Source organism: Carettochelys insculpta, chromosome 2 (genome assembly GCF_033958435.1).
Source record: "Carettochelys insculpta isolate YL-2023 chromosome 2, ASM3395843v1, whole genome shotgun sequence".
Lineage (NCBI taxonomy): Eukaryota > Metazoa > Chordata > Testudines > Carettochelyidae > Carettochelys > Carettochelys insculpta.
In genome coordinates, this window is record NC_134138.1 from 222,793,600 (window position 1) to 222,809,042 (window position 15,443).

Sequence of the window (15,443 nt, forward strand, 5' to 3'; positions counted from 1 at the left end):
GCCGTTTCAGTCACACAAACCACAGCAAAAGGCCATTTATTAATTTTTTTTTATTTTCTTACATTTTTAAATAAATACATTTTAATTACAACGCAGATTGCCAAGTCTCACTTTATTGTTTTTATGACAAATATTTGCACCATAGCAGATATCTTTTTCAGTTTGCTTCCTAGAAGTGCTCAAGTGCAACCCCTTTATCATGAAAATAACTCTACATTTGTAAGTTTACACTATTATTATTTTTATATAATTACCCTCAAAAATAAAACAATTTAAAAGTTTAGAGTCACTCCTACTTCTGTTCAGCCATCAGGAACCATGTTTGTTTACATTTATGGGCGATTATGCTATCCCCTTCTTATTTACAATGAAACCTGAAAGAGGTGCTCACATGCCAGTTTTGTAACCAGCATGACAAGGCACTTACACAGCTGATATGCTGAATATTTGTATGCCTCCTCATGCTTTGACCACTATTCCAGCGGACATGCTTCCATGCTGCTGACAGGTTCTGCTCAATAATGTGCCAAAGCAGTGCTGGCTGATGCACACTCATTTTTATCATGTGAATTATATGCCACTAACAGAAAGTTGATTTTTGAAAGTTCCAAGTTCTATGGTTTCTGCATCAGTAGTAATAGCATCCTTCAGTCTACGTAGACTATGGATCGCGCCCTTCATAGTTCTGTTTGGCATCCTCATTTGCAGCGTCAGCTGTGACTGTGAAGACCCACACGAGAGTGACAGTCCTTGCTGCATCTGTTGCATATGTAATGGGTATCTGGTAGGTTCTTGCTGTGCTTTCTGTGGGCTCGCTTCTCCTTTGCTAGCTGTCTGATCTTCAACTCACCCTTCTGAAGGCCCTTGTATAGTTCCTGCATCCATCTGCTGCGATCGTCTGCCAGCTCCTCCCAGCTGTCTGGCTTGATGTCTGCTTCCCTGAGGCCTCTCTTGCAAACGTCTCTGTAGCGCAGCTGGGGACATCCGGGAGGTCTTTTGCCAGAGGCTAGCTCGCCATACAGGATGTCTGTTGGGATCCTTCCATCATTCATCCTGGGGACGTGCCAAGCCAGCGGAGCCACCGCTGCCTGAGGAGGGTGTGCATAGCTGGGATTCCAGCTTGCTCAAGGATGGTAGTGTTGGACCCTCTGTCCTTCCATGATATTCCAAGGATGTGCCTGAGACAGCACAAGTGGAAGACGTTCAGCCTCTTTTCCTGGCTGGCGTATAGGATCCAAGTCTCACTGCCGTAAAGGAGGGTGCTGAGAATGCAGGCTCTGTAGATTTGCATTTTGGTGTGAGTGTACAGCTTGTTGTTATTCCACACTCTCTCGCTGAGTCTGGACAGAGTTGTGGCTGCTTTACCGATCCTCCTATTTAGCTCGGTCTCCAAGGACAGGGTGTCAGTGATGGTGGACTCGAGGTAAACAAACTCGTGGACTACCTCTAATGTATAGTTGTCAATGCTGATTGATGGAGAATCAGCAACGTCCTGAGCAAGTACATTTGTCTTCTTTAGGCTGATGGAGAGCCCAAATTCCTTGGATGCTTTAGAGAACCGATACAGCAGCTTCTGAAGCTGGTCTTCTGTGTGTGACACGACAGCAGTGTCATCTGCAAACAGCATGTCTCCGATGAGGACTTCCCGCACCTTAGATTTAGCTTTCAGCCTTGCAAGATTAAACAGTTTCCTGTCAGATCTTGTGTGCAAAAAGATGCCCTCTGTTGAAGATCCAAAGGCGTGTTTAAGGAGGAGTGCGAAGAAGATCCCGAACAATGTCGGAGCAAGGACACATCCTTGTTTGATGCCGCTCCTGATGTTGAAAGCATCCGATAATGTGCCATCGTATTGGACGGTTCCTCTCGTGTCTTCGTGGACAGACTGGATCATCTTGAGTAACCGTGGCGGACTACCTAGCTCGCGGAGCAGTTTGAACAGTCCATCCCTGCTGACCAAGTCAAAGGCCTTGGTTAGGTCGATGAAGGCAATATAGAGTGGCTTCCTCTGCTCCCTGCATTTCTCCTGCAGCTGCCTCAGAGAGAAGACCATGTTGACGGTAGATCTCTCTGTGCGGAATCTGCACTGTGATTCAAGATACTCCCTCTCAGCAGTCTTCTGGAGTCTGCCGAGGATGACGCAAGCGAACAGTTTACCAGTGATGCTTAGGAGGCAGATTCCACAGTAATTGTTGCAGTCGCTTCTGTCTCCTTTGTTCTTATACAAGGTTACGATGTTAGCGTCGCGCATGTCCTGTGGAACCTCTCCCTCTCTCCAGCACAGGCACAGTAGCTTATGTAGGGGTTCCAGGGGAGTGTCTGTGGCCCACTTGATTACTTCTGGTGGTATACCATGCTGGCCCGGGGCCTTTCCTGCTACAGTGTTGTCAATGGCTTTCTTCAGTTCATCCACAGTTGGTTCCTGGTCCAGTTCGTCCATTACTGGTAGGAGTTCGATGGCATCGGGGGCTGAGTCGACCACAGTGTTCTCGTCTGAGTACAGCTCGGAGTAGTGTTCGACCCAGCGCTCCATCTGTTTGGCTTTGTCAGTGATGACATCACCAGATTTGGATTTCAGAGGTGCCATCTTGTTCTGGGTGGGTCCTAATGTCTTCTTGATGCTCTCGTACATTCCCCTGAGGTTACCAAAGTCAGCACTGGTCTGGATGCTGCTGCATAGCTTGAGCCAGTAGTTGTTGGCACAGCGCCTGGCCGTCTGCTGTACTGTTTTACTGGCTGCTCTGAGCGCTTGCATGGTATTCTGGCTCGGCGAACGTTTGTACTCCAGGAGCGCAGCGCGCTTTTTTTCGATGGCTGGAATCATCTCATCGGAGTTTGCTTCGAACCAGTCATTTGTGTTTCTAGCTCTTCTTCCAAACATTGACAAGGCCGTGTTGTACATTGTATCCCTCAGATGCTGGCATCTGGATGTCACATCAGCACCCCCAGGGTTGCTGCGCAGATTCTCCTCAAAGGTCTCTCTGAACTTTTCAGCTCTCTCTGAGTTAGCTGTCTTTCTGGCATTGATGTGGGGCCTTCCAGTTGGTTTAGAGCGGTGCAGCTTCTTGGGAATCACCTTGAATTTGGAGCAAACTAATGAGTGACCTGTATCGCAGTCAGCACTATGATAGCTGCGTGTCAGAAGGACGTTTTTGAGGTTATCACGTCTAGCAATGACCACGTATAGTTGATGCCAGTGTTTTGAGTGTGGGTGTCTCCATGACACTCTGTGCTGTGACTTGGTTTGGAAAAATGTGTTTGTGATGCACAGATTGTGGTACGTGCAAAGTTTGAGAAGACGCTGACCATTTTCATTCATTTTTCCCACACCGAAGTGGCCTAAGCAGGAAGGCCACAAGTCACGATCGGCTCCAACTCTCACATTGAAGTCACCCAGAATGTACAGTTGTTCTCAAGCAGGTATTTGCGCTATGGCAGCACTAAGCACGTCATAAAACTTGTCTTTTACTTCCGGTGCGCCCTACAGGGTTGGGGTATAAGCGCTGATCAGGTGGACAGGACCTGCGCGAGTTTGAAGTATGACCTGAAGGAGTCTTTCTGATCCACCCTTGACTAATTCCACCATTTGTAGAAGGGTGTTTCTGATGGTGAAGCCAACACCATGCTCCCTGGGTTCTTCTCAGGCTTTACCCTGCCAGAAAAAGGTGTAGTCCTTTTCCTTTAGAGATCCCAAATCTGCGAGACGTGTCTCTTGCAGAGCAGCAATGTCAACTTGGAGCCTCTTCAGTTCCTCATCGATGACAGCGATCTTTCGGGTGTCGCTGATGTCCTGAAGATCTTCAGTCAGACCTGTCAGCATGGTCCGCACATTCCAGCAAGCAAGCTTAAAACTTTGATGGTTTTCTTTTCTTGTTGATTTTCTTATTGATTTGCCTGGTGCTCAGATTTCAGGTCACTTGTCGGGTTTGGGAACCTTAAGCCTCACGCACCCAGTGAGGCAGGTGAACTGTGGCAGGACACTACCCTATTGGCTGGGGGCTGCCCAGCTTGAGGCGGGCGGTGACTGTCCAGCGAGATGCGACGATCTCTCCCACCGTCGGCGGCAACCCCTGGCGCTTGTTCTCTACGCCAGTCGAGCAAGAGTTTGTAACCGGTATCTGTTACCTCCTGTGTTGGTTCAACGCTGTTAGCGATGCTGGAGTACCCCTCCAGGTGCGAGCTTGGGCAATTATTGGGACCCTGGGCTGCCCAGACGCCAGTGTTCCCCTCTTGGCTTTACTGATATAGTCCAAAGGAGAAGATAACCTCTACGTCTGGTACCAGCTCAGCTGCAGGAGTTGCCGGGTCAATGCCAGAAGTTGGCACAGAACCGCCTTAGGACTCCCCTCCGGATTTTCTGTCAGGGTTTACTCCCTTAGCCTTGCTCCTTTCCAGGATAACCCACAAGGCAGTGGGGTATGGAGAACGTGGGTACAGTGTCACTACCTCTTGCACCTCCCTGGCGCCACATGTCTGCATCAGTGTTCCTCTTTTAAGACTTCATATTCAACACCTCATTCCTCTCAGATTTGGAAGGCATTTTAGATTGTTAAACTTTGGGCTGAATACAGTAGAAACCTCACATTCACTATTGCATTTTTTCAAATCTGCATTGAAAATGTTCTTAAATTGAACAATATGTGCTGAGTTGTTTTCATCGGAGACAGCCATAGAGTAAGTAGGTGATGGAATGTGGATGAAATACAAATGTGGAAATACACAATTCTGAGAGTTCAGTCACAAATTTAATTAATTCATTATTATTTTAATGAAAGTGATCATCATGAAATTATGTCCTCTGTAAGGGTGGCCAAAGCAAGACCAGACGCACAAATATTTAGTATGTCTGGCACCTTGCAACACCTTCTGCAAAAGTGCCCTGTTATTGCCTGTTTCCACTTTCAGAAGCAGGCACCATTATTTCTCATAATTGTGAACAAACCTATTTGTGTTAGTGATTGGCTGAACAAGAATCGGGACCAAGTGGACTTGTAAACTCTGAAGACTCACACTGTTTTGGTTTTGAGTGCAGTTACATAAAAAAAAATAGACCTTTGTAAACTGCATTTTCATGATAAAGCAATTGCACTATAGTACTTGTATGAAATGAATTGCCGATTTTTTTGATTTTCCTTCCATATTGGAGAGAAAAGCAGTCGACTCTTCAGGGATGACAGATATGGGTGGCTCAGTGTGTAGCAAATCATTGGATGGATTAAGGTAAGGTAATTCACTAAATATCAGCAAGGTTCTTCTCCCTTAGGTAACAATACAGTTTTTGCTGAAGCTCTGAGGCAGTGTCAGGAGTCTCCCAATGTAAATCCAGGCCTGCTGATGGGATGGCAAATGGGGCAATTGTGCTAGGGCTTGGCAATTCAAAAGGGCCTGGGGCTCCTAGCCACTGCTGCGACTCCTACAGGAGTGGCAGCTGTGGCCAGAGCCCCATTCTGCGCACTCTGAGCAGCTCTCAAGGTCACCGGGGAGGTGGAGGGGATGACAGAGTTCACTCTGGATGGCACTGACAGCTGGCTGCCCCCTCACCCTGCCCCAGGCCCTGCTCATTCCACAAGTGCAGAGCTGCCCCCCACCAACTTTGTCCAGGGGCCCAGCAAATCTTTTGCCCCCTCCCCGTGTAAAAGATATTATATACAAGTCTTTCCTGAAATAAGAGTTGTGCTCACTTGTAGTGTGAGAGAAGGACTGCTCTATCGTGCTCCCATTGAAATTACCTGCATATATCTCATTAGTTTCAGTGGAATCATGAATGAGCCTCAGGAGAAGAAATGAGTCAAAGGGAAATGTATTTTCCCTTTCAGCAGTTTGGAGGGAAGATTTCCTTGACGTTTAGTTTCCTGAGCATGGTTCATTTTGGAATTCTCTGCTTTAGGTACAAGGAGTGAGAAACTGAGGCAGTGTCTTTGGTGCTGGTTGATCCCTTAAATCTGTCTTTAGGAGCTTGCTGGAGTGTAAAAATTAAAACAGCCCGTAACAACATCTGCATGTTTGCTCAATGGTTATGAAAAACAGTACTGGACTCTGCATATCCTTCCATTTGGATTTGCTGATAGATGTAATTAGCTGTAGTACAGATATTAATATGCTGTGTAACTACTAAGAGATAACAGTATAATGATTATGTAAACCAGACCACCAGAACCAATCAATACATGAAATTCATAACTGCAAAGCTGTACAGTTATGCTTCAGTAATCCTAGAGCTTCCCTGTAGCTGATTATCATTACAATATTTGTTCAGTATTGACAGGATGCTCAGTCCATGTATTGAGGAAATTGCAGTCTGAATAGCACAAAACATATTGGGCAATTAACCAGTTTTTTTTTTGATGAATCACTTGTTTATCTCTAAACCTAGGGCTGAGGCAAAATATAGCAAAGTCACTGTACTGATTTGAGAACTAAAACAAAATGAAAAGCAGAGAATTCCAAATTATTATCAAACTATAGAAAAATAGATATTTGGGAAATAAAGCTTACAGAAAGTTATTAAAAATGGCATGTAATGAAGAAATAGTGTTTCCCAAACATAAGTTTGTTCTCTTCTCCATTAGTTTTGTTATATTTCTGGCCAAACAGACCTATTTCCCCACTCAAAAGCTGAGTCTACACTAGCCCCTTAATTTCAGAAGGGGCATGGTAATAAGAGAGGTCGGAATATGCTAAGAATGTGCTGCCATGAATATGCAGTGCCTCATTAGCATAATGGTCACTGCAGCAATTCAAAAGTGCCACTTTGGAATCACACACTGCCCATGGAGACAGGGGCCTTTCGAAAGGACCTCCCAGTTTTCGAAAGCCCCTTCTTCATACCACCAGGTAGGAAGAAGGGGCTTTCGAAGACTGGAGGGGTCCTTTCGAAAGGCCTCTGTCTTCATGGATGGCGTGCAATTTGAAAGCAGCACTTTCAAATCGCCACAGCCACCATTATGCTAATGAGGCACTGCATATTCATGGAAGCACCTCATTAACATCTTCTGACCTTGCTTACTACCATGTGCCTTCCGAAAGGAAGGGGCTAGTGTAAACAGAGCTAAATTAATTGTCATGTCCATGCTAGCTGTTTCCTATTCATCACCTTCTGCTTCTTCCTCAGACCCATTCACTCTTATCACTCCCCACACCAGATCTTCCCAAAATTTTTCAGTGAAAAGATCAACAAGATGCTCTATGATTTCTTTCCTTCCACCTTTCTGACATTTTATACCCTTTCCTCTTTCACCCCATGCCCAAAAGTGTGATTTCTTGCCTGTTGTTGTTCTTTAAACCCACCCATCTTTCATGAGCTCCCACCCCCCATTCCTTTCAGCCTACTAAGCTCCCATATATCCCTTTCAGCCTCCTCCTTTCTGAACATTTCAATACTATCTAACTCCTTCCCCTCTAAATAAAAGCATGCTGTGATCTCTGCCATCCACAAAATCAATTCCTTGACCCAATGTCTCTCTCAAACTACCACTTTGTCTTCATTCTCCTTGTCGCTGCTAAGCTCATTACAAAACATGGATAAAATCATTGCCTTGAATTCTCTTCCTCCCACTTTTCCCTTGATCTCTTCCAATCTTGTTTCCATATCGTCTCCTTGTAAATTGTTTTCACAAAAGTCTCTAATAACCTCTTCTCAACCAAGTTCCAAAGTCTGTGCCCTTCTTGAGCTGTTTGCTACTATCAATCACCTTCTCTTTGTCATCTCATCCACTTTAGTCTTCTGCAGTTCTGTTTTCTTCTGATTCTCCTGCCTCTGACTGTTCCTCTGTCATCTCTTTGAGTGGATTCTCCTCTCCCACCGCTTGTAATGGTGTCATAAGGCTGTGCCCTGCACCCCTACTTTTAGCATTCATATTTTTTTCATAGGACAACAGTTGCCATTTTCACACAGACAACTTTCAAATCTACCTGTTTACTCATGTCTCTTTCCACTGAATCTGGCATCACAGCCTTTCTCTGAGACTATGTCTAGACCGCAGGCTTCTATTGACAAAACTTCTGTCGACAGGGTGTGCATCTAGACTACTGATCTCTTGGAAGATATCTGCTGGTCAGGAGCATTCTGTCAGCATCCTTGTATATTGCATTCCAGAAGGGATGTCTCAACCAAGGGTTTTGGGTTTTTTTCTGACATTTGGCCCCATGTGGCCAGGCCGAATGTCAGGAAAGCATCTCCTGACAGAATTGTCAGCAAAAGACACACAAATTGCAGTGCACAATTTGCGTATTTTTTGCTGACAGTTCCCCACAGTCTAGATACAGCCTGACATTGCCTGGATGTTTCACAATAAATTTAAGCTTATGTTCAAAGTCAAACTCCTCATTCTCTCTCCAAACTCCTGTCTACCGTGCTTTCTTTGTCACCCTCAGTATCCCCATCAGTCTCTATGTTGCTCAAACCTGCAACTGATGCATCGGTAGCCCTTGTCCTACTTACTGAAGCTACTTTCAGATTTCTGGTTCCTTCAGCGAGCATCATGCAGCCTACAGAAATTAATCCCTCTCAGCCATGGTGTAGAGAACTAAGCATGGAGAGGGATCCCAGGTGAGTTTAGGCCACTTTTGTGCTCCCTGTCTGCTGGGGCTATCTTGGAAAAGATCCAGCTTATGTTCTATTCTCAATGGAACCTGAGAAGCAGAGACTTGCTGTAGGGTGGTGTACTTTGGTTACTCCCCTGCCACGCGCGCACACACACATTCAAGGACTAGGGATACGGACTGGGAGCTCTATCACAAGCCATGGAGGTCCTCAGTTTAAGGAGTATTATCAAGGGCCATTTACAAACACTTTTAGTTTCTTTTATTCTCCCAAATAGTGGAAAAGGCCCTTGCTGTAATTGGCAGCCAGGCCCAGAAGCCCTGAGTTTATTAAGGTATCTGGGATGTGGAAAGAACCTTCTGCTCCCCGTCCCCTTTTTTTAATTAAAAAAAGGGGGGGAAAGATGTGCATTTAAAGACAGAAAGATTTCTCTAAGTGAAGGAACAGACAAGTTTACTTAGGTGCATACTGCACAGTACTGCATTGCTTTATGACTTTGTGCCTTATAGAATCTCTTATAATAGTTATTAGTTAAACTGCAAAATAAGCACATTTGTGTAATTTGTATAGTCACCAATTTTTAAGACAGATTTCTGTGGGCACAGGAGAAAAGCAGCGTAAGTCTTTTTTCCCCCACCTTCATGGCTGTTCCCATATGCCAATATTTAAAATAATATCTCTTGTCTTCAAAAAGTAGCAGCATAATTGTGAAGAGGAGAGGTATGGGGTAAGAGAGTGTGAAGGATGGTCCTGAAGAAATTAAAGGAGAATACCGGGACCAGATAACCCATCCCTGTATATGTGCAGAACACATGTCAATTGGAGAGTAAGCTTAAAAGTGAGAAGCTCAGCTCAGAAGGGGAAAAAGACAGAAGTGTGCTGAAGACTCCTGAACCAAGGGCCTGAGGAAGCCTTACTTGCAAGAAGACAACTACCTTAATTGTGTATGGAAACCAGAAGCATTTGATCATAACAATAAAATCATTAGGCCTATCAGCAAATAATGAGCAACATCTGATTCAGGCACTGCTGTACCAAAGACCTGTAAAACAAGATACGTCAGTAATAGCAATTATTTTTTCCTGTGATTTAAAGTGCTGTTGAGTATTGCCAAGTTGGCTTCTAACTTTACCAAAATGTGTCCAGGAGAGTTTAACACAAGCTTACATTTATGATGTCCAACACAGAGGGCTGCAGTTCCCTTTCTGCTCTCATTATGAGGCAAGTGTATAGAACGCAGCAAGATTAATTATATAAAAAGAATTATCCAAATTAGAAATGACATAGTAGATAATATGCTGGTGTTTCGTTTCTGTAACAACAAACCTGAGCTAATTTAATTAATTATAGCTATAGCATCATGGGTTTTAACCTGCCCATGATTACAATTATAGTAAAATTTTGTTAACTGAAGAATCACAAAATGCAGGATGAGTGACAGACATTGGGGTGTTTGTTTTACAGTGGACTTCGTATGAAGCCAAAGAAGTAAATATTCAAAGTAAGAATATGGGAAAATGACACTGTAGACATAGAGAGAGAAAGCAAATGAGGCAGTATCTCTGATTGGACCAACTTCTCTTGTTGAGAGAGACAAGCTTTAGGTAGTAAACTTGAAAGTTGGTCCAGTAAAAGATTCTACCTCACCCACCGGGGTGCACAGGGGGTCACATACACTTCCCAACATCCCTCTCCCATACTCTCACTGTCAGTGCCACTTCTGTTGAGTGTGGGTGTAGTCCTGCCTCTTCCCTGGAGTGGTGCATCCCTAGAGAATCACAGGCTCCCTAGCTCATGCTGCTTTTGGGTCGTGCAGCTCCTGAGGAGGGGCGGGACTGCTGCTGCATCCACCAGAAATGGCACAGCACTTACATAGGAAGAGGCGGATGGGGGGTGGAGCAGAGGAAAGGGTGGGGCATGGGCAGAGCAGGGGTGGGGAAGAAGTGAGTAGGAGCGTGTGGCCGGTGTTCCCCTGGAAGCCCTGTCACAGTTGCCAACATCACCTGCCTTGTTTCTCTAATATCCTGGAGAAAACATAGCTACAACACTGCACACTGTATACATATAGGCTGTGTCTACACTACAAACTAACTTTGAAGCAACTTCGAAGTAGAGTGTCCGCACACAAAATGCACCCTCCCTTCCTTTGAAGTAGGCTTTCCCCTACTTCTAAGTTAAACGTCTACACACAATTAGTCCCTACTTCGAAGTAAGGGGCCAGGAAATGATGCAGGCATTGGGGTTGCATGGCTGACAAGCCCTTCCAGGCTCGCAGCCAGCCGACCCCTTAAAGGGCCCCTCCCAGCACCCACAGCCTGCAGGTGCACAGGGCTGACAGGCTGAAGACAGCAGCAGCACTTACACAGGAGAACAGCTGGAGACCATGCCAGCTCCCCCCCTCGCCAAGGACAATACCCTGACAATCCTGCTCAGCCTTCTGGCCGTGCTGCTCCCCGTGCAGCACCAGCAGCACGGGCGGCTCACCTGCCTGGGACCCAGCCTTGAGGCCCTTACGACCCTCATGCTGCCCCTCCCCTGTTCCTCCTGAGCTGGCGCCAATGGGCCTACGCCACCAGCACTGAATGGTGGGACTGGCTGGTGCTGGAGGACTGGGACGACAAGCTGTGGCTCAGGAATTTCAGGATGACCCGGCAGACATTCAAGGACTTCTGCCACTGGCTTGCCCCAGTCCTCCAGCACCGGGACACCCCATATGCGGCCTGTGCTCGCTGTGCAGAAGGGGGTGGCCATTGCACTATGGCGGCTGGCCACCCCCGACAGCCACAGATCCGTCAGCCACCAATTCGGTATCGGCAAGGTCACTGTCGGAGCAGTGCTGAAGAAGGTATGGGCAGCCCCCAGCATGGATCCACCCCTGGGAGGGGGCGATTGGGAAGGGGGTGGAGGGCCCCTGGTGGGGGTCGTGGGGCCTCACAGTCCGGTGGTCATGGATGTCCCCTCCTTCCCTCTACAGGTCATCCAAGCCATCAACAGTGCTCCTGCAATGTGTCATGACCCTGGGGGACCTGGATGCTGCTCTTGGTGAGTTTGCTGACCTGGGCTTCCCCAACTGTTTCGGAGACCTGGATGGGACGAATATTGCGATCCAGGCTCTGGACCACAGCGGAGGCGCCTACATAAACAGGAAGGGGTACCACTCAGTGGTACTCCAGGCCCTGGTATTACACAAGGGGCTGTTTCCTGGACGTGTGTGTGGGGTGGCCGGGCAGGGCCCATGACGCCTGGGTGTTCCAGAATTCGTGGCTGGGACACCGGATGCAGGAGGGCACGTATGTCCTCCCGTGGGAGCTCCCACTCGGGGACATCACTATGCCCCCCTGCATCATGGCTGATGCGGCATACCCGCTGCACCTGTGGCTCATGTGTCCCTATACCGGCCACACCACGCTGGCCCAGGACAACTTTAACAGTTGCCTCAACCATGTCAGGGGCACGGTCGAGCAGGCGTTCGGGAGGCTGAAGGGGAGGTTTCGCAGCCTCCTCACTAGGCTGGATGTCAGCCTCCCGAACACGCCCATGGTCATTGTCACCTGCTGTGCCTTCCACAACCTTGTGGAGGGCTGCCGGGAGCCCTTTATGCAGGGCTGGGCTGCAGACCGGGGGGCCAGCTATGAGCAGCCGCCTGCTGCCCTGTGTTGTGAGGCACAGAGAAATGGGGTCAGGGTCCGGGATGCCCTGTGCCAGGTCTTCACTCAGGGCCTGCCCTAACGCCCCCCCAGCCACACATTGTACCACACGCCACCCCACCCTGCACCCCTTACCCCCCCACCCCAGGAAGCACCAGGGACACAGGCTAGGGTGGGAACAGGAAACTTTAATGGGGGAAAAAAAGTATCATACAACACAGAACAGAACATGGTGCACACGGGGGGACTGGTTGGGAGTGGGGAGGCAGGGGCTTGGGTGGGGGACTGAACTAGAGCGGGGCTGGGATGGGGGACCAAACTGGGAGGGGGCTCAGGTGGGGTACTAAACCAGTGGGGGGCTGGGATGGGAGAAACAGATATGTAACACAACTCACAGTACTATGATGATAGATATATATAAACATGTACATCATATTTAGTGAATCATACCATTTCCACTGATGCCTTACACAGCACATCTGATTAGAGTCATTGCAAGGTTGTAATATTGATGTTAATATTACAGAGTGTTCCAGATAGTCCATACAATGTCACAGGTACTATCACAGTACAACTAGAAAAATAATAAAGGGAGATTTTCCTTCTTGGCTTTGGGAACGTGCAGAACATACCTTTGCTATGGATGCTGAGTGACCACCTGCCCCAAACCCCAATTTTGGGTGAAATACGCCTTTTCTTTCTGCTTGGGGAGTGTGTGTGTGTGTGTGGTGTGCGTGTGTCTTCACAGGTGCCTGACCCTGCAGGCCAGTCTGTGCCAGTTTCAGCCTATGGTTAAGCCTACTCACAACGTCCTTGCAAAATTGGGGCCTACATCAAATGGTGCTATTAAGATAGTTTGAGTTTAGCAGCTGGTACAAGACCCAATGAGGAGAACAATATGTAGCTACCTATATCTCACCTTCGCTCTCCCCTTATCTCCAGAGCAACAATGAAGACAGCAAAGGTACAACTTTATTCTGGGCATCTAAAAAGGTTCACATTATTTTTACTATTCTGATGCAGCCAAATTAATTGTGGACATGTGTGTGGTTGCTACCAGTCTGTACCCAGGTAATTTCCCCTCCTGACTTCAGGTCCAGTCTTGGGGCTTAATATGTAGGGACTTTATCTCTGGGGGAGGCTGTATGACTACAAAATGCCACCCAGCAATGACCAATAATGAGTGCAATCCTCTTCAGGCAAATTCTCAATAATACATACCAGTTACTGATAAAATCATACCATCTTATGCCCAGTAGTTGCTGCTGGTAATATATATATGAAATAACCCCAGGATCCTAATGTCTTGCTTAAGCAACATGTGTGTTTCAGATCTGTGTAAGAAGATCAGGTCCTTAAAGCTGCCAGACCAATTTTCCTTAGGCATCTGGCTGGCTGAAACTATTTGATGACTGTTTACTATCTAGACCAGTGGTTCCCAACCTATTGCAGAGGGTCGATGGAAAAAAAATAACATAAATAAGAATGATCGCAGAAAATAAGTTTTAAATAAATATCAAAGTTAGTCAATTATTATTTTTAAATTAAATCTCTTCCAATAATATTATTAATTGCTGTCCAAAAAATATGTTGTGGTTTCCTTTTGTATTTAAGGATGTGACCATAGCTGCTAGAATTGGGTCCACAATCAGTTTGGGGACTTGAGGCTTCACAACAATGTTTGGGGGTGATTAGGAGTCTGCACTAGTGAAAAGGTTGGGAATCATTCATCTAGATAGGTGAGATCATCCACCTACTTGCATGGTTTTACTAACAGCAATACTCCAGATGTGGCTTCCCCAGTGGTGAATAGACAGGAATAATAACTTCACTGGAACTGCTGAAAATGCTTCTCCCAATACACCCCAATATGCCATTAGCCTTCTTGGCTACAAGGGCACACTGTTGACTCATATGCACTGTAATTCCCAGGTCTTTTTCTGCTGCACTGTTACTTAGCCAATCAGTCCCTAGCCTGTAACAATGCTTGGGATTCTTCTGTCCCAAGTGCAGGATTCTGCACTTCTCCTTGTTGAACCTCATCACATTTCTATTGACCCAATCCTCCAATTTGTCTAGGTCACTCTGGACCCTATCCCTACCCTCCAATGTATCTACCTGACCCTCTAGCTTAGTGTCAGCTGTAAATTTGCTGAGGGTGCAATCCATCCCTTCATCCAGGTCATTAATAAAGATGTTAAAACAATACTGGCCCTAGAACCGATTCTTGGGGCACTCCGCATGAAACCAACCACCAACCAGACATTGAGCCATTGATCACTACCCATTGGGCCTGACCATTTAGCCAGCTTTCTATCCATCTTACAGTCCATGTATCCAATCCATACTTCCTTAACTCATGGGTAAGAATGTTGTGGGAGACTGTATCAAAAACTTTGCTAAAGTCAAGGTATATCATGTCTATTGACTTTCCCATTTCCACAGAGCCAGTTATCTCATCACAGAAGCTAATCAGATTGGTCAGGCATGACTTGCCCTTGGTGAATCCATGTTGACCATTCTTGATCACTTTCCCCTCTTCCAAATGTTTCAAAATGGATTCCTTAAGGATCCCCTGCATGATTTTTCCAGGAACTGAGGTAAGGCTGACCAGTCGATAATTCTCTGTATTGTCCTCTTTTTCTTTTTTAAAAATGGGCACTGCATTTGCCTTTTTTCCAATCATCTGGGACCTCTCCCAATCTCCATGAGCTTTCAAAGATAATAACCAAAGGTTCTGCAATGACATCTGCCAATTACCTCAGTACCTTTGGATGCATTAAATCTGGACCCATGGATTTATGTGTGCCTAGCTTTTCTAAATAGCTCTTAACCTGTTCTTTCCCCACTGAGGGCTGCCCACCTCCTACCAGACAGTTGTCCCCAACATTCTCCAAAAATTTTCTGGATTGTCTGTGTGCTGCTGTATTGGTCTCCCAACAAATGTCTGGGTGATTAAAGTCTCCTTTGAGATCCAGGACCTGTGATTTGAAATCTTATGTTAGTTGTCTCAAGAAATCCTTACCTACCTGATCTGCTGGTCTATAGCACACACTAACCACAACATCACCTCTGTTGCTTCCTAAGCTTAACCAAAAGACTCTCAATTGGCTTTTCTCCCTCCATATATTGGAGCTCTGGGCAATCATACTGCTTACTCACATACATCAAAACTCCTCCTTTTCTCCTGGGCCTGTCCTTCCTGAACAGTTTATATCCTTCCATGACAAGTCTCCATTATTCCATTCACCTCATAC

At 46.3% G+C, this 15,443-nt stretch overlaps 1 long non-coding RNA gene across 1 annotated transcript in view; it reads left to right on the forward strand.

Annotated features, from left to right (window-relative positions):
• LOC142007959 (uncharacterized) overlaps positions 1–15,443 on the forward strand; it is a 29,115-nt gene that overhangs the window by 1,733 nt on the left and 11,939 nt on the right. Inside the window, exon 2 of the long non-coding RNA XR_012644050.1 lies at positions 11,514–11,581. This is a non-coding gene — a long non-coding RNA (uncharacterized LOC142007959). The remainder of the gene's footprint in view (positions 1–11,513; positions 11,582–15,443) is intronic.